This window comes from Falco naumanni, chromosome 9 (assembly GCF_017639655.2).
Source record: "Falco naumanni isolate bFalNau1 chromosome 9, bFalNau1.pat, whole genome shotgun sequence".
NCBI lineage: Eukaryota > Metazoa > Chordata > Aves > Falconiformes > Falconidae > Falco > Falco naumanni.
In genome coordinates, this window is record NC_054062.1 from 21,878,153 (window position 1) to 21,901,701 (window position 23,549).

Below are 23,549 nucleotides of genomic sequence, written 5' to 3' on the forward strand. Positions count from 1 at the left end.
TGCAGGAGGTTGCTTAGCAACCCCAGGATGTAGGAGAGGGGAGGCTGCAAGAATCAGGCGCAGGAAGTGAGTGGGTCCTGCACTTCTCTGGGTGCTGAGCAAGCTAAGCCACCGCTGATGACAGGAATCCAATTGTGTGTCTTGCTGCCTGTGGGGGATCCACACTGCTGTATATGGTCAGTGTAAGACCTACCTGTGATGGAGTATGCAGCTCCTTTAAAGATCCAGCAGGACAATTTGTCCTTCTAGCTAATGTAATTATATACCTCTAATGGGAAAGAGCCTTGAGTGGTAGAAGCAAGAGGTTTAATTCCCAGCTTAAAGGTTTAAAAGACTTCCTGTTTAAGCAGGAAAAAGAGAGTTCAGTGAAGACAGCTGCTTCCCTGAGAGTGAGGGAAGAGCTTTGAAGGAGGGGAATGCTGTATTTTGCTTAATGTTAGTAGAGTAAAGTCAGCCTATTTGGAAGGTTTAAGTCTGAGATTTTGTGTGAGCAAGCCAAAAAACCTCTATTACCTACTACAGAGCCAAATTTACCCCCAAAGGTAGGGATGGAATGCTGGGAATACCTTGTGCAGTTCAGGTCAATTGGACCTGAAATGGGAGCAGAGTTTGACCAGATGGCTGGAGTCTCTCCCTGCTTTGACGTCATTGATCCTTCTCCAGAAACCCCTGCAGTCTATTCCAAGGTCACCTGTCCCCTCCCAATTAGTGATGTATTAGGATGAATTGCCTTTATTTGCCACAACCAACCATTCATTCATGCCAAACCCAGTACTTTCTCCCAGAGAACGGAGAAAGTCTTGCTTCTTACAAGCTGAAGTGAATCTGGGCCCCAGCCAAAAGAAGTGTAACGTCTGTTTTCTCCACAGACTTTGCTACCTGATTTCATGAACTACCAGACCCGCCACTTAGGTTGACCTAGTGCTACAGCATTGTAAGAAAGATTTTTCTCAAAGTTCAAATCTGGTAGCTGGGGAGTTTGCAGTCACTTTCTATCTCTGCCATAGGTTTACCCTGTACCTCATTATCAAAGTAGGGTGCAAACACTTTTCGTCCAAGTTCAGACTAGTCACTTCTCTGGCAGGGACCTCCCCTGTATGAACAGAGCAGAGAACTGTCCTTTTTCCCAGGTCAGAAGGAAGACTTGACACAGCAGAGCATCACCTCAGTCTGAAGCCCCTGGACGCAACTGTCATGAAACTGATAGAGTTATTCTGAAACGCACTGCAATGAGGAGGAGGTAAAGCAAAGACACGGGAAAAGTAGATAAACCTTTACTGAGATGTAAGAGCAGAAAAAAGAAAGCTTGCAGAGCCCTCCTGCACGAAGGAGCTGTTTCTGCTGTCAGCAAGCAGAGCTTTTCACAAAGAAGTAGATTTCAGAGTACTCTATATTTTACTGTGTGTGTCATCAGATGGCACTGGCATTTTCTGTACTGATGATATTCTTGGTCACTGCAGGTCCTGTTAACCCTGTCACAACTTTTCACAGACACTTCATGAACTGGGGCACAGATTTAGATTCTATGAGAAACTTCTCCCCCAGCTGAGACACTGGCATTTCTCTTACTCTGGGAAATCTCTTTGTCTCTCTCCTGGTCTCTGAGGCTGCGGTATCATCCACTACTTCACTTCAGGACAGATTATGATTTCATGTGATTTTATTTAAATCAAAGCTGAAATCCATCCTGAAGGAGATCAGCACTTGTTTCTATTTTTCCTTTTTCTTATGCAATGGGCTAGCAGGACAATAGGAGATGTTGATGATACATCATATGTGGTCTTACAGCTGTATAAGAAGAAACTGCAGGAAGGTTAGACCTTGCTTTCTGACAATCCAAGTTCAAGTACTCTTCAACTGCTCTGTTGTTTCCCTTGCTGTGTCTATGGTCTATGGGATCGTTCCTTCTTCAGGTCATCCTAACCTGATATAGCAACACTATGTGCCACTACATAGGTCAGGTCACCTAACCCAGAGAAAGCTGCTTTCCTGAGTACTCCAAAGCCTCCTTTTCTATACTGACTCATTGCTGGTGGTCCTGATATTAAAAAAAGGAACAAAAGGGTACATCTGGCATAACTGCAATGTGGTTGCATGTCCATGCTCGTATCTTCTGCTCTGACATATCATCAGGCCCATGGTAAAGTTTTCAGAGTGTTTCGGGTTATAGAATGATTTAGGTTAGAAAAGATCTTTAAGATCATCAAGTCCAACTGTTAATCCAGGACTGACAAGTCCGTCACTAAACCATGTCCCTAAGGACCACATCCATGCATTTTTCAAACACCTCCAGGGATGCTGATTCCACCACTGTCCCGGGCAGCCTATTCCAGTGCTTGACCACCCTTTCTGTGAAAAATTTTTTCCTAATAACCAATCTAAACCTCCCCTGGGGTGGCTTGAGGATGTTTCCTTTTGTCCTATCACTTGTTATCTGGGAGAAGAGACTGACCCTCACCTGCCTACAATCTCTTTTCAGGTAGTTGTAGAGAGCAATACAGTACTCCCTGAGCCTACTCTTCTCCAGACTAAACAACGCTCATTGCCTCAGCTGCTCCTCATAAGACTTGTGCTCCAGACCCTTCACCAGCTACATTGCCCTTCTCTGGACATGCTTCAGCACCTCTACATCCCTCTGGAAGTGAGTGGCCCCAAAGTGAACACATTATTTAAGGTATGGCCTCACCAGTACCAAGTACAGGGGGACAATCACCTCCCTTGTCCTGCTGGCCAAGCTATTTCTGATACAAGCCAAGATGCTGTTGGCCTTCTTGGCCACCTGGGCAAATGCTGGCCAGCAACCAGTTCCCCTGGGCACTTTTCCGCCTAAGCCTGTAACATTTTGTGGGGTTGCTGTGACCCAGGTGCAGGACTTGGCACTTCTCCTTGTTAAACCTCATACAATTAACCTTGGCCCTTTGGTCCAGCCTGTCCACATTCCTCTGCAGAGCCTTCCTACTCTCTAGTGGATCAATACTTCTGCCTAGCTAGGTGTCACCTGCAAACTTGCTGTACTCCATCCCAAATCACTCTGCAATGTGAGAAGCTAGGCATGCACACATGATCAGTTATTGCACTTCAGGTGAAGGGGGGAAATTCAGATTCTAGCTGGGGGACCAGTGGTATTCTAAAATACACTGACATGACTACGTTGTAAATTTGAGATGCACAGCACATCTGTCATATTATAATTTCTCTTTCCCCCCCCCCCCCCCCCGTATGAAACCAAATTGTTTTTCAGGTTGATTCCTGTTTCCCCCCACCAAATCTTGACTTTCTACTAGGTGCCATAAACCATTGAAATGATTCTCAGGTACTGCAGTGCATGAAGGATGAGTCCCACAGTGCTGCTGCTCCAAGAACAATGCATCACCTGTCTTAGCTGAGGTAAACTAGATTATAACTTAGATACCACTCTCCTCAGCACATATCTCTAGTGCTGCTGACAGCACTGCATCACACAGAGGAGATAATGTCTACCTATTGGTGACAACATGCTTTTGTCCTTGACTTTTTGGAATCCTGTACCACACCCTATATATGCCAAAACATCAGGCAAACAGGGTGAGTCTTGTGCTCCCAAGGCCTTCCATCCACATGGTGGGTACAGAAGGAGCTGATGGGGCATCTCAGACAGAACAGAGTAAGGTGCTAATCCACACATAGTGTCAAAGAGTCAACCAGGCCATGCATGAAGTGGATGCTCACCTGATTTTAGCAAGGCAGATGTTATTTGCTGAATGCTTCAACAGCACTATAGGGCTGACAATCAACTATAGTGCCTTAGAGGAGAAAGCCAAAGAGAGCAGGATGATGGTCAAAAGGGTGTATAGCTGCCATCCTCTGCAGAGGAACCCTAACTTCTTGGTATAAATGTTACTAGGTTCCTGTTTAATTGCTACGTGGTTTTGGTCCTTCATGTCCTGAATGGGCCACCTAAAAGCTAATATGAATAACAATTGCCACAATATTAATGAATTTATGATTAATCCTGGTGGACAGCCTTAAGAGAACCATATTAGATTATTGTGTTACTGTGTTTGGTATAACAACCCTTATCTTTTAAAGGTATGTAGCCATCTATCTAGGCTGTCTGTGAACAGCAAAATTGCTACTACCTCTCTGCCAAGGCTCTAGAAAGCTATGCTGGCTGCTGCTAGTGTCAAGGGAAGTACTGAGATCTGTGAGATGGCAGCATAATTTAATGTTGCCTGCACTGAGAAACTTTTAACTGGCTCTATTCCTTGTGCAGAACTTCATCTTCCACACTCTAGATTAGAAGTTTATCCTCTGTGGAGCAAAATATGAAGTCAGAAGGAGATTGTGTGACTTGCCCTAGCTGATAACATCAGTAGGATCATAAACAGCCCAGATCCCTTTTCTTCTGGCCTTCTTTAGAGAGTTTTCCTCCATTACTGAATCTGTGACAACTGACAAGAACTCAACAAGGTCTTGGGTCTCTAGCTTAGCTCCACATTAAATTGCTCCAAACCATCTTTGGCTCCTTCTAGGAAAAGCTGGTGATCATGGGACTTGAATGCCTTTCCAAGAGGTAATGGATTTCTTGTACTTAAAGATTTACAAAGCCACTGCCGATTTTACTCTTGGTTTTTGTATGCCTCTTAAAGCCTATTCCCAATACCCTGATGCAGAAACTTCTTTTTCTAAAACTGACTAAGAACATTCTCAATGTCGCTGTTAAACCAGAGTGCTCAGCTATTAAAGACATTCCTTTCCACCTTCTCCAAATCCACTTTCTTCCTACGTGTTTTCACCATTCAGTATTCCCAAGCTGGTTCATATACATGGAAAACCCATTTGTAGTAATTAGACAAAATTACTTACACCTGCTCAACAACAGTGCATTTTTGTCTACAGTAAAGGACATTTTCTCCAAAGACTGCATTTTAAATCAAAAAATAATCCAAGATGTTTTCATCTTCTTCCCCTCTTACTGTCCGCTCCCAATTCCACTTATTGTTTTTGGCCTTTGAAGTCACCCAGTAGTTATTTTTCAGTATTAAATCCAGGAGAGTGCTGAGCTTAACACCAGCTTTTGTGTAAGCACAAGTACGTTAAGCTGAGTTTAATGGGTGTGGGTGGCACCCACTATGACAGTAGGCATGCACAATTTCAGTCCTGCAACTGCACGTAGCTGTGCCATTGAGCACTAACAGCAAGTGGAATGGTTCATGCCCACACAGGGCAAACAGGATTACTCTACTGCACACATACAGTGTACTTCCTCAGCACTAGATTTTTTCCTTGAGCGAAGGGTGTATAAGCAATATAATACCTGAAATGGCAGGTAGCAAAACATCAAAAATCCAATAATAATAATAAATGGAGTTTCCCAGATAAACCAGCTAGAATCAAACCATACACAGGCCATTAAATGTTTACATAAATTTAATAAGCACTAAATCTTTCACTGCAAGACATCAATTTCCATTCAATCCAGTGGCAGCTTCCAGAACAACAATGCTCACATGAACCCATTTAAAACACTAGCTGAACACCTTGTAAACTTTAATGTGTTTTTCCCCACAACCACCACTACTAAGTCAGGAAGTACTTTTATCCCCATTTACAAGATGAGGAATTTTATAGAGCAATTCCTTCATTTGCTTAAGTACCCAGATGCCCAGAATGAAACTAAACTTGGCTTTCTCATATCCCAGTCTCCTAACGTAGCCACTGGTTGATTTGAACCTCTTTTCAGCCACTCCTTTTTAAACCTGCAAGACGGTATCTCTGCAGTATGTCTTCATTAGACTGTATATAATGAAACCTCCAGCATGTTATGGAATAAATGTCCACACCAACAGTTTCAATCTCCTTACCTTTCCTTTCCCTGCAATTTGTAACAGCTCTTCCTATCCTAAGCCAGGAGAACAGGCACGGAAAACCTGTACATATTCGGTTCTAGGCAGAAAATGGACATACCTCTGTCCCCAGGTTTGCATTTCCCATGGCATCTGCATCATGACTGACTGCTTCTGGTGTCAGATATGGCATGACTTTGTCCCCAGGTTGTTAAAGACAACACAAAAAAAGACTAGTGCTTTTTCTCCTAGCCTCTCTCCAGTCTGACAGCTTTCCTATGTGCCACATCCATACATATTCACATTAAGTATTTTTACCCTTTTAAATATTTTTGAATTTGTAATATTCCTTTCTAGGGTAACAAGGAATTTCAGGGCATCAAATCCTTTACAGTGGTACAGGTATATTACAGCCACAATGTATCCCATATCTATTTAAAAAGCAAGCATACAAAACCAAGAAAACAGCTCTTATTAAAAATAACAGTAAGATATCAGGTTTGTCTGATTTCAATTCACTATTGAAAAACACATACTGAGTTTTTTCCCCATTTCCACTAATGTATATGTCTGTCTCTATTTCTTTCAAGGTTTGAGCCATCTATTTTGTATATTATTATATACAAATCAGCACACAACCTACTGACTAATCTACTCCAGAAAATGACAACCCAGAGACCTCAGCAGCAGAACAAGTGCCAGGAGCTGCCTTTTGGAGCAGATAGAAGGTTATTCCAGGCTGCAGTGGAAGGCCACCTTTTGGATAAAGCTGGTAATGATTTTCTTTCAAAGTCAGACCAGCAAGACCTGCAGAAAGACCAGATTTTTTCAGGGTGTTTAAAGGATCTGATCTTCTGATATTAATTATAATAATTTTGGGACCTTCCATAGGGCCTGTTCCATGTGCCCGGTAGAGCATGGGAAGTCGTTATTGGCTTTGGTGGGAAATAATGAGCCTTTTTTAGGCCATCTGAGAAATCTACTCATAAATACCTTTTTCTACCTTTGTTTTTTTGGTATTACTTAAATAGATTTGTTGTTTCCCCACAGAGGTGATAGGTACTACAGAGACAAAGTATATGACATAAGCATTCAATACAAGAAAACAATGACAACTCAGCAATAAGGTCCTTAATTATTGTTATTGAACCTTGCAGCCATAATAGGTTTTCTTTTATTTTCTGGATTCCATTCAACAGTTTCAACATTTTCTTTAGATACTACACAGAAAAGAAATACCAAACAACAAATAATTACAAAACTCTTCTTCTGGCTGTCAAAAAATAAAATAAAATAAATCTTGAGATGCTATACCCAGAAAGATAAAAATACAAGGAGCCTACAAATTCATTTTCAGATATTAGGTTCCATAGGCACAACCCTGACTTGGAAATAGAAGTCAAGTTACTGAGGGGTGTTTGCGAGTGTTGAATTTGTTATTATTTGTGCTTGAATTTGTTTATGTTGCTTTTGGGCTGTTTCGCTTAATGCCTCTGGGAGCTGAACTGGCATACTGTATATTTAAAAGAAATGCAATAAAAACAATTTAGCACCTTTCCCCTGTGTCTGCATTTGTTATTTCCTACTCACAGGAGAAAATAAATTGTTAATATATATATTTATCTATTTATATGTATATGCATATAGTTTTTTGGTTTTGTTTTTGCTTTTTTTTTACTGACAGAGTCAAGATTTGCTAAGCTACATGCAAAAACTTTGTCCCTAACAGGAGAAGGAATCATTTTCTCAGGAATAGGATTCATTGAAATAAATTCTGGATGCTTCTATACTCAAATGCCAGCAACTATTGCCTATGTAATTTCTCCATTTTCAGTATCAGTACCCACTCCAGTCTGTAACATTGTGGAGTTTATGGAAATCGAAATTGAGAGCTGCTGTGGTGGAAAAGAGTCACCAAGACCAAGACTAGGAACTCACAGAACCTGTGTTTAAAAATAAAATTTTACCCAATGTGTACTTGTAACTGCTTTGTAACTTTAGTAGGTCAAATGCCAATAAAAGGTCCTCTCCTTCTTTCTCATAAGGGCTGAACAATTATATAACACATCATAATGCTTCACTGGCAGGCCAGAACTTGCCCTACTTCTATAATCACAACGCATGAACACCATAAAAACTAGCTATACAGTATACAACAATGCATCCTTAGCACAGGTTTTCAAAACGAGCTGCACAGGGTGCAAAAGAATTAGGAAAGGTGGATCTCCTAGTGGATTTGTCTTGTGGTTGCATTCTCTGCTATCTAGCAGGGAGCTCCAGGTAAAGCTTTCTCCATGCTGGGACTCTCACAGCTCTCTCCTACATGTATTTTCTGGTTTCTAGTAAAACACAAAATCATATGGCAGCACTTGCTCAGCTGAGGATACTTTCTGAGCTACCAGCTTTCATAATACTTGTAGTAATTTCATCTTTGAGATCTCTACCATTTGACCTTTTGTCCTATCTCGTTGTAGTTGATCAATTAATTGAAAATAATTATTAGAGAGGATGGTAAAATAGAATGACAATTCATCTCCAAAGAGTGAATACATAAACCCTTTAGGCAACCAATATAAAAATCCATTTTGGTTCACTGAAACAAAATTCATAGATTCATTCTTTTTACTACAAGACTTTAATTCACAACCGTGGTGATGTTATCTGTTGAGCACTGCAGCTAACAGCAGTTTATCATAGGTAGGCATTGCACAGAACTGATTTGGAAAAGCAAGCAGACATGCAGTCCAGCAGTGTGATGCATTGAACAATTGAGTCAATATGTCATATGACAAATTATATGCGAGTATTTTCACAGTATGTGTATAAACAGAAAAAGTGATGGTGGTCCTTTATTTGGGACCTGAAAAGTCAGAACAGTTAGTCCAAGTAAAGAAAGAAATGGAAAATATTATAGTATAAATTACAGAATAATTTAGGTTGTAAGGGATTTCTGGAGGTCTATAACCAAGCCCTCTGTTCAAAGCAGAGGTAACTGCAAAGTTAGATACAGATGCTCATAGCCTTGTCCTGTCCAGTCTTACAACTGTCCAAAGACAGAAAGTTCAGTGTCTCTGGGCAGTCTGATAAACTGGGCAAAAGTGATAGAACCTGTGTACCCATTTGCTGATGACACCCAAGTCTGCTTACCTGGTATCCAGGGTCTTTGTGTTGTTATCTGCTTTCCTCTCTTCCATCAGGATCTAAAACTACACTGTCACTGCACCTAAGGCTTCCCTGGACATCACATCCCTGACCCATTCTGCCTTATTCACAAGTAAAGGGAATAATATACATTAAAATAGTACATATAACTCCTTCCTTTTGAAAGCCCCTGTTTTGCATACAGGACACTTACCTTCCTCCTGGTAGGCTATTCCATCTCTCAAAAACACTGCTCATAGCTGAGTAGTCTTTTTCTCTGACAGAACTATCAGACTGTGGTGCTCCAATAATGGATGTTTTCTTTATCATGGAAAGAGGCAAGGATGATTCAAGTTTGTCTAAAATATTGGAAAAGAACAGTTCTAATCATAGCTCAAAGAGGGAACATCCATAAATAATAGACTCAACTGTCTCTAATTGACCCACATCTTCTCCTTTGATTGGATAGGGGGCTGGATCCAACAGTCTAGGTATATGGGACAATTCACATCACTTAGAATTGTCTTTAAATTATGTATCAGCCTGTCACACACAAGTTCTGGTAGCATGGGTGAGATGTGTTAAGACTGCTGTGGTCTTACTAGATGAGCTAATGGTCCCGTCCGTGCCCCCCGCCACCCCCCCCCCCCCAGCTTCAGAGTCTATCAATCTATTAATTAGCAGCTAATTAGCAGCTGGTAGCAATAATAGGATATTATCTTGTAGCCAGTAAAAGAACAAGTAATATGCACATTGGCACATTGTATGACTAAGTAATACTGATTTTTAACAGCCTTACTTCTGCTATTTAGAATGAAGTGACATAAGTTCTCTGACATGTCAGATGAACAAACAGATTTAGCCACATAGTAGAGTTAGCTTAACCTTAGGGGACCTCTCCCACCCCTGTTTTGTCCTTTATTTAAAACACAAGACATGAAAGAAAAAAAAGCCATACATAGTCTTTCTATTAGAAAGTTTTGGGGTTCTTTTTTGAAAGATGAATGCAAAGTCTGCTTTAGTACTTTAAAATTAATAATAATCATAAGAGGATATGAACCATGCAAAATCTACATTTGAGAAAACATTTTAATGTTATCATGTTATTTTTGGCAACCTAAAAATCTTTAAGGTTTTTTGTAACCTAAAAAACTAGGTTAAAGTTTTGAGTTCCCAAGTTTTCCTTGGAAACATTAGCAAAAACACTTTCTTCAGTTTTTGCAAAGTTCTTTGGAGGAAGAACACCATATTGCTCACCCACGTCTGATAACACTTTCTTTCTGTTTGCTTTCCTTAATTAAAGTTAGCTTCTGGATACACCCTGTCAATTGTCATCCTGGAAATCTAGGAACAGAGCCAGGCAAAGAAATCTTATCTTAGGTTACTCACAGAATCTCTCCTATACACTTTCCTTTGTCAAAAGGAAGATAGAAACTCCCTAAAAGAGTCATCCTGGAAACCAGTCCTAGGTTATGCTCTGGGCAATAAAACAGATAAATACTGTCCTTGTGAGAGCAGCCTTTGTTAATGCCTACATCAACAGTCACTTCTCTCATCTATGGGAAGCAGCAATAGTACTTTCCTTACTGGTAAGAGTAACTCCTTACTCATTACAAAGTTTAAGGCAATTGTCCTCCAGAAGCATCAAACTAAATCCACAGTACTAACTTACATTCTTTAGTATACGGATTTTTTTTCTGCATTCTGCATTTTTGGTCTAAATATTCCTACCGGAAAAGCTGGGATTTGTACACACAATAGCTCTGAATTTTGTGTGTGGACCAAGCCAGACAGAGTGATGCAGCTTCCTCATCTATTCTATCCCTTAATGGTTTTCTGTATGAAAAGGGAAAGAAACAATGAAGAGATAAGAAACAGAAGCCATTTGTGCTGGGTCCTGGCCTATTGCTTTCTTATAGATATCACAGATAATATACCTTTGCAATCCTCCTGTTAGTATGGAAGGGAAGAGTAAAAAAACCAACAAAACAAAACAAAATCCATTACAGAGGCCACAGAGAGACTTATAATGGGATTAAAAAACAATAGGAAATGTCCTGAGCAAAAGGAGGGTTGCTTCAGGTCATACAAGGTCTCTGACCTACAGCATTAGTAAAGTAGTGACAAGCTGGTAAGAAAAACTCTTTGGTTGGAAGTGCTCTTGGTCTCTAATATTAGTTACCTGGAAGATGTGGCAGAAGTCTACTGTTTTGTCCTATTTAATTTTAAATACTTCAGACAATATAAAAGAATCAGCAGACAGTTATACTTCACTGAGTGAATATTCTGCATCATTAATGTGATTTTCCTCAGAATATTTTCTCTCCTCTAACTTCAAATTTGCAAGTTTATGGAGGCTTTGTCACCTCTGTGGTTAGACAAAATGCGTTTAGACATTCTGGTAATTTCTTGGCTGCTTGTGCAGTTTCCTCAACTCCTTCCAGGTTCATTAGACAGCAAAGAGAGCAGGTAGCTGCTTTACTTGTGTGATCTGTCTGTCAGGTGTTTTACTGGATTTGTCTGACTGACATACCCATAATGAAGACTTTGATTTCTTTTTTGTTGTCTGTAAAGAAGAAAAAAACAAAAACAAAAACAAAAACCAAACAGCCAAAACTTGCAATGCATAGTCTTTCATTAATCCACATTCTGGTTACATGTGGAAGAAAGATTCTATTTAAAGGCTCTGGGCAGTCCTGTCTCTCTCTGTATTTAGGCTCCTACCAAGCCTGACATTTTACATTTTATTGGTAGAGAGTAAAGGTGAGTTGTGGGAGGAAAAAAGGGAGGGTAGAATGAAGTGGTTTATTTCTCTTAGGTAAGGACTGAATAAAGGAGAAAATATTTCAAAAACAGAAGAGATGGAAGAAATGAAGAGAGACATGGAAAAATAAACAGGAAGTGACAGGAAAGAAGCAAAAATATTATTATTGTATGTCCATTTTTGGTATGTGTAGCTACCATCATCGTTGTGATTTAAAGAAGATGAAAGCCAGATTTCCAGCTTTGGCTAAGAAAGATTATCTTGCACTACTTTTAATACCAACAGAGTTCAGTTTCAATTGTGCTGAAAAATGGTGTGAAAGGAATATAAAGAATGAAATTCTGAAAAAAACCAACATACATTACAGCCTCAGAAAATTAATTGCTGCACAGCATGAAAATATTAGGCTAGAATACCCAGTAGATAGACTGGCGAGATACCAGATTTGTGAACACTATTACTTCAGGGTGAAAATGTCAAAGCCTATTGTACTAAAATAAAAATTCCATTGGTTATGGCAAATAATCACCAATTGAATCAGAAATATTCTGTCTATTATCCTATTGTATAAACATCACATTCTTTCCATCACTCGAATATATAATCACTGCCCTTGTTTACATAGCTTGTGTCAGGCAGAATGTGATTTTTTTTTGATAATTTTTTTTGCCAAAATATAAAGCACTACAGGCTTATTAAATCCTAGCTATAAACTCTTTCTTGAGGAATAAAAACAAGCTGCTTTGAAAGGCTGAAATGGCTGTTGGCTCACCCGAAGTGATTTGTAGGGAACAAGGGAACATGCACAGAATGTGGTATTGCACAGAGAGCAACACCTGCTTTTGCAGCTAAGCCAGGGTAGGGTGGATGATAGCTGTAGATCACACCATAGTGAGGCCTGAGCAGGACCAGGCAGATTCTCTTGCTTCCTCAGAAAATTTCAGGGTAGATTCAGTGGTGAGCTTTACCAGAGGAATAGCCTTGACGCCTGTTCATGAGTCACTATCTCCCTGAAAGTCTGAAAAGCCATTTCTATTTGTGCAAGACTTCATTCACCCTAGAAAATGCATCATTTTGGATATTTATGGTTGCAGAAGTGGTGGGTGGCTGGGAACTGAGGATGCTGCTGTTTCAAACCAGGCAACACAAACTTATACAATGAGAGAGAAGGTCTGTGCTATTTCTGCCCCTTTCCAACTACTCAAGACAGCATACACTTTGGGTGGTATGACAGGGAATAGGCTGTTTTCTGCCCTTCAATCGTATTATGATTTCATCTGGTTCTGATTAACTTTTTTTTTTTTTTTAAAATGAAAAATGTAGGAAGGGAAACAAGTGCCATTCCCAAGGTCAAACTATAAATCCATGGCAAACTTTGGAATAGCAAGTAGCCTCCAGCCTGTTGGTTTGTGCTCATAAAGCAAGACTGTGCAGGACATTTATACTTCCCTTTCATCATGAGCTTCCTAGAATATTCACTTTCCTACCCATGCAGTGTTGTATATCATAATGAAGAGACCTTCTGTGGCTACTGTCAATTTTGTCAAGCATCAACAGCTGTCTAAGCACACATGGATTACCATGATTGAGTAATCCCCATCAGGAGTGTGGTTGATGTTATGTCTCTGGCACTGAGCTACAAGCATGTTCTTTTCCCCCCAACTATGCCTTTCTGTAGATTTTGCAGTTAAAAACTTGAAATATGGAGCATGGAAAAGCAGATAATTTGTCCAATTATCTTACATTCTAAAGTCTTATCATTATGTACAATATAAATAGAAACTGTTAATATAATTTAATATTCAATTGCTTTGGCCTTCAGAATATCATATATTTCCTTTGATCATGGAAAACTATGCACCTTTCACACAAACATTTGCATTAAAATAAATCACATAGTGTTATGCAAAAGCTATGTAAAATATAGATCACCACATCAAGAGGCTTTGGCAAAGCCATGTTTCCTTGTGGTTACTACTGAAGAATGGGAGATGAGATACCCCCATTCCTAGTCCTGGCCATTCATTTATCTGCAGATAAAGTGCAGTTGCACTAAGACTTGGTGCTGTTATCTCTAAGAGGGGATAATAATGCTGGTGGATAAGGAGACTTAATGAACCTTAAAGTCCTTCAGAGCTTCTTGGATGAGAGAGACCATATAAATTCAAAGTATTATTACAAAATCCCCTAGCACCTGCTCCACTGGGAAGATGATCTGAAAAGTCTTTTTTTCCCCTCCTAATCTGTTGTAAAATAAGTGACTGAGCAAGAGCCTTCAAAGGGTGGAGTCAGCAGGTGAAAGAACTAGAGAATGCTTTTGCAGTCAGAGTGAAGAAAGGAAAGTGCCCTACTAGCTCAGCAGCCTTTGCAACCTCTTCAAAGAAGGACAGGGGTCATCTCAGGCACATGGATATGTCTCCTATCTGCCTGACTGGTGTGGTATCAAGAGAGTGGTACAAAATGATGAGCCAGGGCCTTTGAAAGAGGCTAACAGGAGCAGTAAGTCAGGACTAGAGACTGGTGGGGAAGGCAGAGTTGTTATGAAAGGGTTTGTAACACTGTCAGCCACGGCCTCTTTTTCTTCCCTAATGGGGTGTCAGAGAAAACCAAGAGGCAATCCCATCTCCCAGAATTCATGGACACCCTGCTTTGAGCCTTTCAGTCAGACTGAGGTGACCTGTCTCACTGTTTTCTTCCAGTGGGCTGATCACATTGAGTTGGTTGTGCACTTTTTCCTGGACTGAGCACAGCAATAAACTCCTGAGGAAACCTTTGCCTGGCAAGGCACAAACATTTCCTTTTCCTCCAAAGAAGCAGTGGGGGAAATGGGTCTTTCACCCTGCATACAGGAAACAACTCATTTCCCATTGGGTGGTGAAGGCAGACAGGTCACTGCTCTGGGGAATTCCTCTCTTTTAAAGCTTCAAAGTACATGTTAGACTTAAGAGCTGGTTTATGCTGTATTTGCCCTCATCATTTATTACGCTGTGGTATGCTCTTTTTAGTTACTCAACAGCTTTATTAAGAGATTCCTTGGGTCAGATAACCCTTAAATATTGTAAAATTTGACTAATTCACATGAAAGCAATGACCATAAAGCATTCATTTTATAGCAAATTAGCTGCAATTAGAATCAGGGCTTTTCTGTTTGTTTTCTGAAGGATAGTTAAAACTGTGTGATCAGAGATAAACATTTATAACATACCAAGAATGTGTTCCTTCCCACTTGCTCCCTGCTCCCCAGAATGCTAATGCTTTGAACCCCACAGGAATCAAGCAATCTCCAACAGCGTAGTATTGCAGTCTAAAAGTAGACAGATCTTAAGGTAAAACTGCAGGGGACATTTTAGACTGACAAAGGACTTGTACTTTAATGTGCCTAGGGCCCTGGTAGTAGCACAGGCTCTTTACTGATCAGTGAGGCAAAGGGACTTATATTTTGCTCCTCTCACCTCCAGCAGCAGAGTTGTTTCTAATGATAGGTTACAGACCCAGACTAGGGCTTTCGGAAGTCTCTTTGGGTCATATTCACAAAGGAGCTTAGATTTCACAGTCCTGAGCTACCTTTTGTCACTTACTGTGAATTGCTCTGGGCTGTCTGTAATGTAAATAATGGCCCGATTAAAACCTTCACATGTGGAGGCTGTCACATATTCAGCAAAAGGCTGTGGCTTTCTTTTAATAATAGGGAAAACAGAAGCTAGAGTTGTTCTGTGTGTGCAAACCCTCCTAATGGAAAATACTCTTCACACCTCTCTCTTTCACGCCCCGATGATGGAGAATTGTCTATGAGAAGGTAACTAACACTGTAGACAAGGGGAGACCAGTGAATATAGTTCATCTCAACTTGCTTCCCTGTAGCCAAACTGGGGAAATAGGGGCTGGATGGGTGGACTACAAAGTGGGTGCAAAACTGGCTGGGCCGTTCAAACAACATAACAGTCTGAAGCCTAAATGATGCCCAGCTAAGAGTGATATTGTTCCTCAGGTGTCATGGACCAATACTGTTTAACATCTTCACTGACAACTTGCTTGACAGAAGAGAGCACACCCTCAGACAAGTCACAAGTGACATCTCATAAGGCAGGGGAGAGGGAGCTGTTGGTAGCTCGGAGGGTAGGGTTGTTGTTCAGAGAGATCTTGGCAAGCTGGGAAAGTTTGGAAAGTTCCCATTCCAAATGGGAATTTCAGGAAGTTAAAACATTTCAAATGCAAGTCCTGCACCCAGGAGAGAATAAGTCCATGCAACAGCATAAGCAGGGCACTGACTGCACAAGGAACAAGTTCTGCAGAAAAGCACACATAGATGCTGGTGCACAACAAATTGAACGTGTGTCAGCAGAGCATCCTTATAGCAATGAAGGCTGAGTACTGGTCTGTGTTAAAGAGAGCATAAATAGCAGATCTAAGGAATTAATTAATCCTACTACTTGGCACTTGGTTAAGTTGGCCTCTGGAGTAGTATCTGGTTTTGGGCCACCCATGCAAGTGAGACATGAACATACTGATGCAAGCCCAGGAGAGAGAAAGGGATCTGTCAAACCTGCGCCAGGGAAGACTAACAGGAGAGCTAGCTGTTGCTTTCAGCATGAATTGGACAGTCATTCCGTTCAGCAGAAGCAGAAGCCAGACTTCAGAGTGCAGGGAAAGAACAAGAGAGAGCAGCCACAAGTTGCAGCAAAGGGAATTTCACAGAGGGAAACAGAAAATCTACCATGGCAGTAGCCCTGGACCAGACTGCCCAAGAGGCTCTGGATTATCCATTCAGGTGGGTTTTTGGAATTTAGCTAAACAATGCCCTGAGCAAGCTTTTCTAACTTTGAGTGGGAGCTTAGAACCGAGACTTCCAAAGGTCTCTTCCAAGGCAAATTATTCAGCAACTCTAAAAAAACATTGACATCTTTCCCCCCTTTTCATCCTGTTTTTTAGCTTGACAAATTAAAATCTTTCAAGGAAAAATGCTGTCATTAACAGACACAACTGTTAAGAACTAACTGGATAATCAGAACACAAGCTCTATTTCTAAATCAAAAGATAATTAAAGCAGGTAACTACTCACGCGTATGATTGCTGGAGGAAGGACATGGAACGGGAAGTCACTTATGTGATACCATCTTGTCAGTCCAGCATGAAGACTTTCCTATTATGCACAGAACATTAAAAGTTAAGTGTAAATATACATGGGTTCCTGATAAGCCTTACACTTACTGCTTCACGTAAGTTGGTATAAAATCCCCACTGGGACAAGGCAGGGCTTCTGAAATTTGAAAATAATGTTGCCTGTCTCTGATTTAAGCAACATTAATTTTGAACACAATGACTCATATTCTACTCCAGAGTAGTTCCAACTTTTTTGGTATTATTGTACTAGTATGAAAATTGTTTCTTCTCAAAACAAGAAATAGTTTGACAACACAGGCTTACCACAACATAGGAAGTCTTACATCAATAAAAGCAAGCATCTATTCTAAAGCAATTGTAAGGTGAAGAACCCCTGTAGGCTGACCTATCCTAAAATAAATGTCTAAGTTGAGAGGAACTTATTCCCATTCATTGAAAAGCGAACCTTGATAGTTAGCCCATGTTTTACACTTAAGATTTGGGTAGCTATGCAAAAGTGTTACAAAAATACATTTCACTGCAGTAGTAGTGAAGTGGTTGATGAAAAAGTGAGGTAACCTACAAATCTGTTGCTCCTAAACAAGCAATGAGAAGCTCTATGTATTGCTAAAATTAAACATGGGCAAGCTCCATTCTTCTGCATTTACCCTTGATTACACCATTGATTTGATGCTGGTTGCCAGTGAAGCTTAATAATGAACTCAAGTATTTATCACCAGAATTGAGTGAAATAAGTTCACTAACTTTGTTCCAAACCCGGTTCATAACACACAGGTTCTCCTCATTGTAATTTACATTATTTGCATTATTGGCAGTTCTCCCAACAATACTGTATTAGTGCTGAGAATTGCAAGTCAAGCATATATTTGTTTTAGTATCACTTAGGCAATTATTCATTGCAAAGAAGGATTTGCTTTCTCAGTTTAGATATCACTGTGGTTTACAGACCCTTTCAAAAAAAAACATCTATTTCAAATTGAACTGCTAAATTTACTACTAGGCAGAAGTTCAGAGCCAGAAGCTATGGGGCTGATTCATGAATGTAAGCCAAAAATGGATGCCCTTATATTGAGCCTGTCAAATGTATTGATGCTTGTTAACACCATATAAATCTTAGTTAATAGGTTTTCTAATTCTTGGGGGTTTGTGGGGTTTTTTTGTTTGTTTGTTTTTGGTTTTTTTTAATCCTACATCAGAATCTGAAGGCACCACCTGTAAGGAGACAGCAAAGAAAAGAAATAAAAGTAAATCCAGGAGTTGAGAAATTACCATAAATAGAACTGTTCTTTCACTTACTTTACATGGCCTCAGCATTCAAGATGGGTTTGGATTGACAGTTTTTCATCTGGAGTCAAAAAGCAAATTCCCAGGTTAAAACAAGCATCTTCTAGAAAAATTCTAACAAGTCCATTCATCTTTGCTACAGTAAAGAAGGAACGTCCATTTGTTTCCCCACCATTGTAAGTTTTAGAGACTTAATTGTTTCCTAAGATTCAAGATTTGAAGAACATATTCTGAAGGATGTGGGAGAACTAAGGGGTGCTGTTCACAGGTGTCACCTTCTCCCACGTTAAGCCTAACTGTGGCTTTCAGCTGTCTTAGGGCCTCTGGAATGACTGGCAAGAGTTCTGTCCCACATCCAGGGCTTGATTTGGAAAACTGCCTGAAGCTGTGCACTGACAAACAATTAAAGATTCTAATTAGTTAAATCAGTAATCCTAATATTCCTGTTTGTTTCCTTTTTATTTTCCCCCTGCACCCTCCTTTCTGTGTAAAAACAATATTACTTAATCAGGAACTGGTTTACCTTGGTTCTCTTTGTGCAATAGATCAGCATTACTGAACAAAGCAGAGGTAACAGATGAGTATACTAATTGGGGATGTCAGAGCATTGGGGATTTCATTAATGACTGAGAAATGGACTAAGAAACATCAAACGCTTCCTCATGCCCCATCATGCTCCTTACCTGTGGAAAATGAAAAGCTGGTTAAGCCCTTTTGTAATTTAGTGGAGCTTAAAAGTTGGTACCAAAGGAGGCATCTTGTCAGATCAAGTGACATGAACACTGAGTTTTATTTTGTCAAACAGACTATTAGAACAGAACCAAAACCAATCTGTGAGAGTGCTTTATTCTAAGACTGAATTTTACTCAGCCAAAAATAACCAAAATCTCTCCAGAGAAAAAATTGGTCGACAGGCTCTCTATGCAAGAATATATTCTAATGCTTTACAAACCTTTCAAAAGTCTCTTGGCCACTCACACAATAGAGGAACGGAGAGAACAATATAGGATTTCATACAGCTCTACTGATGCAACAAACTAGGAGGCAGGACTCCTGGTTTGGTCTGTGAGCTCCACTGCTGTCTGTTGGCAAGACTTCTTTCTGTTCCTAACCCACCACTCCTCCACTTCTAATAATAAAACATCGATTCCCCAATGTACTTTTTATAAAATGTTTTGATATTTGAACAGAAGCAGCATTGCACAGGCTGGATTCTGCAAACCTTCAGTGTATAAATCAGATTCTCTACAATGTGTGCTTTATTGGGAAAAAAATTTGATTCACTGAAACTGATTGCTTTTGTTGAAATGTGACAATTGGACAAAAGTTCCCTCAAGTCAGGTGGTATTACAGACAAGTGAGGACAAAAGAGATTTTATTCACTGTTTTTCACTGCTAGAGCTGCCCCTCTTCATCTGAATAACCGACTGCAGGAGGCTGACCTGACAATCAGCTGGCTGAGACCATCAGGTGGGTGCCCAGAATAAATTTCTCCTCAATAAGGACAGAAAGGGATTAGGTCCTGCATCTCCACATTGCTAGCTGTGCACATTAACCTGAGTGTCTTGACATGGTTTGCTCTCACAGTGTTCCCAGCCTTGGGCAGGAGATAAGCTTTCACTAATATTTGTTTCAGCTGCACAGTGAAAGGTATGGTTGAGTGTATTTCTGCGTCGAGTGATCTGAAGGATCAACTGCTCATTGTGGCGATTTACTTCTCTGTCCTTTTTAACAGGATAGGTATTTCTACTCTGGTACATCTAGGAGGTTCTGAGAAGAAACAATACCCTTTTCTAGTCAGCAGAAGTACTGAATGAATGTCTGCAAAGTTAGAATGTATTGCAAAATTTAGCTCTATAATGGAGCTTCTATAAAGTTATTGGAGAGTTTAGTTACAGACAGCTCTAGACAGCATTTCATTATTGTTGACATTTCTGTGGCATCAGTATGAGCCTAGACTATTAATTCACTATAAAACACATTGGAAAATAAGAATTTCTTTTCATAGAGGTCTGTCAAGTTCAGAGGAAGTTTAGTAATCAGGATTCAATCTTCTGATGTTCTGTTTTGATCAGATCTGGTTGAAATTACTTGTTGGATGCTCTTTTAACACAGGGTGATGTTACGAAGAACTTAGTTGCAGTGACTCAACCAGCAGATAAATTTGCTTCTAACTGTAGAATAAAATTAGATCTGTTCTTGGTAAGTGACCATTCAAAAATCCTGGTCCCTGCTAAGAGCAGTATTGTTAACTTTTTAAGTATCAGTCTGCTCTCCAGAGCACTATTAAATCCTTAGCTTACAAACCCTTTCCCTTCTGAGGCAACAGAATGGATTTTGTCCCAGAACTTTGCACAGATAACCCTCACAGCCCGTCATTTTTGCAAAAGGAAAGTCCAGAGATTATCTAGCAATTATTTTCTCCTGTTAAATAATAAACATTTTAAAAAGAAAATGCTTTTTGACTAAAAGTAAATTTCTCTGGGGAAAACTGTTAATTTCTAACCTGAGATTTTCAGTGAAAATAAGGAAATTGCAGTAATTTTTTTTACTTCCAAAATTTGTTTTTAAATCTATCTTTTAAAAAAATACCATTTTTTCTTTCATTTTTTTTTTTTAACTGTTTGCTGGCTAATTTAATGAGAAAAACAATATTTTTCCACTGAGGCTTTGTTACAGAGTTAATTAAGCCATATTGTCAAAACTAGCTAAAATTCCCCCAGATCTAAACTGGTACTGTGGAATCCTGTCATCAGTGAATAATACTGTTCCTTATAGTGAATTTTTTCCCCTAGAATTTTTTCTTCCTTACTTTTATTACTTTCTACTTACTTACTTTCCAACTTTTACAGTTAGTTAATAATAAGTATGTTAAGATTTACTGGAAAGATTAATAGTTATTTTGATGAGTCTTCCTCTATGAATATATTTTTCTCCTAATAATAACTGAAGTGTGTAAAATATCCAACTGGGATAAAAAGAGAAGGAAAAAAAAGGCCACACATCATCAAACAGTTTATCACCATGGAAAATATCACAAAATAGCCCATAATTATGGAAAATCAAATATAAGTGAGCCCATAAAGCAAACTTCTTTCTTTCAACATGCAGTCAGGGGAAGAAGGAAAAAACCCCAAACCAACCCAAAACTACATGAGCTGAAATATGCATTAATGTTGTAATTCAACAAAGCTAAACTTTGTAAAGCACACGATTAAAACTTTTTGGGACTCTAAACAAAGCTATAATTTTTACCATACTGAATATAAGTATGTAATAAAAACTTCATAAAATAAGAAAACCGTAGTTTTCATACACTGGTGAGCACATGAGTGTATGTTCCTTTATTAACAATTCAGACTTCTTTTAGTAGCTGAACACTACATTATGGTTTCAGATGGAAATCATGATGCAAAGGCAAAACATCACTGTAGGCTACAAAACCAACAATTTCTAACACAGGTGAGGGAATAATTTTGCTTTGCACCCCTCTACACCTATACTTTTCAGGGTTAATGGTTTTGGGGACCATCTTTTCAGTATGCAGATTCAGTCAGGCCAGATATGGGATTTTGATACAAAAACACCGCCCTCCCAAATGTAGGATTTATCTGCATAGTATCAAGTGTTAAAGCACTGGGTTCTTTCCATTTTTGTCTTTTATGATGCAGATGTAAACCACAGTAAAAGGGGAGAAAGCTCTCCATTCCTCCACACACTTCAGAAAGAACTTCATTTTAACTGTGAACTTTTATTGTCTCCTGTCAAAAGGGGCTTTCTGCAGAAAAGGTGTCCCCAGCCATCTGTTCACAAGGGATGTTGTTAGCTGGCAAATTTGGTTGGGTTTTGTTGCTCTAATTCGTTTTTCAAAAACCTCAGACTTCCCAAATCTGGCAGCAGATGCAGAGTAACAAATTTGTGTCTGTCAGCCCAATATTCCCCAATGTGATGCCTGTGAGCATGCTGATTATACACATGCAACTAATTAGGACCATGGCTGGGATAGGTTAATGGATTGATTTACCTCCATACCCAGTTAAGTGGCAACCTCATGAGCACACAGAGTAGCAGACACTGTCCCATGATTTCCAACTGCCTGAGTCTGGCTGCCCAACCTGGAGAGGCTGGTCTGCCCATGGCCTCAGTCACAGATCACCTCCTGGGAGCTGTGAGAGGGCAAAGATGCTTCAGTGAGGCAGGGGGTGGGGGATAAACAGGTAATCCTGTAAACCCCATTTTGCTGCTTTGTTTCCTTTTCACGAGGCACTAAAGGCCTCTGGCACTGTTTTAATGGCCTGTCTGGTTGAACATAAGCAACGAAGTTTTGGCAGAGTGTGGAAGCCAAGTCTGCCTTTATAAAGCCCCTTGCTTCTGTGGTGCCAAGTATCCTTCACACGTAGTCCTCCTTACTTCAGCCTAATGAGGCTGAGGTCCCCACACCGGGTAGGCAGAGGCTTGGCCAAGCTCAAGCACAGCAGCCACGTTTTCGTGAGGCAGCAAAGTTAGGATGGAGGAAATGGGATCACCAAGGAGAAAGTGTCTAGAGCTCCTGGCATTTGTTGTTAAAAGTCCAAAGTGGTACTTGCCAAACCGGAACAAGAGAAATGTTCCCTGTGTAGGACAGCAGTGCACATGAAAAACACTCTTTTATTTCTGCTGTGTTGCTTCTGTGTACTCCTCTCAGGGTTGAAATACAGCTTCCCTGGGCTGAGATTCAACAGTTTGCAAGAGCAGTGCTTATGCGTGGGGACTTGTATACATCACCCTTTGTGGGACCCACATCAGTGCTCCAGGGGGGGAAATTCCTCTTGAACTAAAGGAAATGCTAATGCAGGTAAGACCCACCCAATGCAAAGCGTGTCTATTTCTCTACATTGATTGGGTTCTAGAGGGACCTCCATGGTCCCTCTGCAGCTACAGACCCCCAGGCTTCCTCCCCTCAGCTCTATGCCACAGAACCAAAGTCCCACAGATGAGGGACCACTATGAGAGTTAATTCAGGGAAATAATTTTACTGAACTCCAGATGCCTGGCAGCCAGACCCTCAAGTGTACCCAATAAGTTTATCATGAAGAATGAATATTCTTCCTATATGGCCAAGAGCAGAAAATCCAGCTATGATATCTTCCACATGTACTCAGCCTTTCTCTCAACATACCGTTCTAGTAGGGAATTGAAGAATCAGATTTATTTTTGTACATATTGCACCACATGTACACACACACACGCACACATGTACACACATATTGCAGGGTCGTATCTTGCTTTTCCATTTCTCACCAATAACTTTCTAATGTGCTGACCAACTCCATCAAATTTGACAGAAGGAAAGGGATCTCACTTGCCAATTCACAAGTAGCAAAGAAAATGTAGAAAAGCATCTCTCAGGTCTCTGTTTATACAATAAGATAAAT

General features: G+C 40.0%; 1 long non-coding RNA gene across 1 annotated transcript; it reads right to left on the reverse strand.

Annotated features, from left to right (window-relative positions):
- Positions 1 to 9,186: 9,186 nt before the first annotated feature.
- On the reverse strand, positions 9,187 to 18,199 carry LOC121093434. Its single transcript, XR_005829572.1, has 3 exons — positions 18,148 to 18,199; positions 16,790 to 16,870; positions 9,187 to 9,325 (listed from the first exon to the last, which is right to left on the reverse strand). It is a non-coding gene; the product is annotated as an uncharacterized LOC121093434 (long non-coding RNA).
- Positions 18,200 to 23,549: the final 5,350 nt, after the last annotated feature.